Source organism: Arachis duranensis, chromosome 1, assembly GCF_000817695.3.
Source record: "Arachis duranensis cultivar V14167 chromosome 1, aradu.V14167.gnm2.J7QH, whole genome shotgun sequence".
Classification (NCBI taxonomy): domain Eukaryota; kingdom Viridiplantae; phylum Streptophyta; class Magnoliopsida; order Fabales; family Fabaceae; genus Arachis; species Arachis duranensis.
The window spans coordinates 1,678,412-1,681,144 of NC_029772.3; positions in this window are offsets into that span (position 1 = coordinate 1,678,412).

Genomic DNA, 2,733 nt, shown 5'->3' on the forward strand with positions numbered 1-2,733 from the left:
CGTATATAATAGTATTTTTTTTATCTAATTATTAAGTACTTATGTTTAAGAAAAAAAAAAAGGCGGATGATGCTAACCCGGTTAGTATTTGAAGAAAAAGACTTATTTAATGTGATCTTATTATCTTATACAAAACATTTAAACAAATTTTAGGGTAAAGTCAAAAGTGTCACAAACGTCCCTAAATTATTAATTTGCTGGTAAAAGTATATCTAAAATTTATTAATAATAAAAATATTTTTAAAATATTTTAAAATACAATAAAAGTACTTAATTATTAAATATATAACTCTCATAAAGGACTTGAATTTTGATATGATTTTTTATAACATATTTATAAAAATAAAATATTTTTATGTTTAAAATTTAATAATTTTACGCTAAATAGATTTTTTTACAAGTCTTTTTTTTGTCAATAGTAAAAAATATTTTTAAAAAATTAAACGACTTAATATAATTTGGGGACTATTTTTGGTGCTTTGCTCCAAATTTTATTTATGTATGTTATGATATATACTTTTATTAAAAACACTATATTTCAGTTTCTAATAAATTGGTTTGTGATTTTCTTTGCACGAAGACTTTCCATACATTAAGCATATTTTAATTTTATTTCGATATTTTATTGTTGTCTTCGCTGTTTTTAAGGTTGTGATTTATTTAATATTTTAATATTATAATAATTAAAAGGTCTTAAATATGAGTTTTAGAAAATTTAATAAATTTTGTGGGAGAGTATGTTATTGTTGTCAAACTCTCGAGTTAACTCGTAAATTCGTATGAGTTTACAAGTTTAGATATGGAATCAAGTTGACTCGGGCATAAACTCTATTTTGAGTAAATTCGGCTAGACTCGGTTAGACTCGGTCAAACTCAGACAAGCTCGTGAATCTAAGATCGAGTTAGCAAGTTTGTGTTTTTCTTCATTTTTATTCCAAAAAAAGTCATTTTGAAACTAAAAAAAACACTTTTTTTTATTAAGGTTACGATAACACTTCTAAAGAATGAAAGAAAACTCACTCACAATTCACTCATCTGCGTCGTTTCTCTCAATTTTTACTTTCTCCATGTTCTGCAGCAATCTTCATTTTTCGTCGAGTTACCATTATTATTCACCTGCGTCTGCTATTTCTGTTTTGATTTATGCTATTATTTTTGTGAATTTTATCTATGTTGTCCTCTATTTTGTATTTTTTCATATTTTTTACTTTAAGATTGATATTATTAATTTTAAAGAGTTAGAAATGAGTAAATATACATTTTATATATATCATACATAACAGGTAAATTCGTACGAATCTATAAGTTAACTCGTAAATTAAGTTTAAATCAGTTTCATAAATTTAGTTAGACTCACGAATTTAGAACCTTAGAGTATGTATGCTTATCCGTTATCAAAGAAACTTCAGTTAGGTTAATCATATTATTATGACACAGACTAGTTATTCTGAAGCTCACTACCTCATCACACACAACAACAAATAAATAAATAAATAAATAAATAAATAAATAAATAAGTAAATAACAAATACAGGAAACGGCTAATTTTTTTGGTTATGGAAGAGGGACAGGTGTTGTGTCGGATTATGGAATGTGGGGGTGCTACACCGAATTGTGGGAAGGAAGAAATTGGATCCTTCGAGTTCTTTGTTTTGAAAATTTTGTAAGCAAATCGGAGGGTCCATTTTGCTTGTATACAAAATTCACATGGGAGAAAACGGACTGTGCGATATATCTTTATCAAAACGGAAGGTCCGTTTTTTTTTTTTGGTTTTTTTTATTTTTATTTCGTTATACTAGTCGTTGGGTCGATTTCTGCTTGAGAGGAATTTTTTTTTAATTTACAAGAAATCGAAAGGTCCGAGTTCCCATCAACAACTCGCAGGATTTAATTACTGTGTTCCTAACACCACAGCCTGATAAAACTTTCCTCCTCTCCATATCTACGTCCTACACTAACGATGACTCCATAATAAAATTAATTTCTGCTACAGGAAACTGTCTCCTTGATAGCGTTATGGTTTTCTCGGGGGTTTAATCAACAGTTCTTTTCACTTATTTGATATTTTATTAAAAAATAAAATAAAATGAAATAAAAAATCGAGAGAATCTACTATTCTCGGATTGTTCACGTGTTCAAATCGCCAAAATCCAATAAATGGACTAATAAATTGACTTTCATATTTTTTAGCCAATGAAGTTTGTTGAGGAACTAAATTGACTTTCATATTTTTTAAATTAAATATATAATTATTTTATGTATTTATTTTTATAAATTTAAACTTTTTATATAAGTGGTGCATGTATTTAAGGATTTTTTTTTAACCAAAAGATATAAAATTCGTCTTTGCTGCCGGAAAAAAGAAAATTCAGGATAAAATACAATATAAAAATGTTTATAAAATTTCACATTTCAAATTTAAAAGACATTGTATTAAAAATATATCTTTTATCTGTTTAAATTTTTTATATAATAAGGAGTTTTATCACATTTTTAATGTCATGGTAGCTAGTCATGATGTTGTTACAATAATAGTTACGGTTTTGTTTGAATATAAAAAAGAAAATAAAAAAAAGAAAATAAAAAAAACGAAAAAAGAAAAAATATATAAAAAGAAAAATTGAGTTATTTATGTATTGTTTGGATAAAAAAAATAGATGAAACAAAAAGAATTTTTGTTTGTTTAAATAAAAAAATTATAATGATATAAAATTATATTAATATCTTTATAA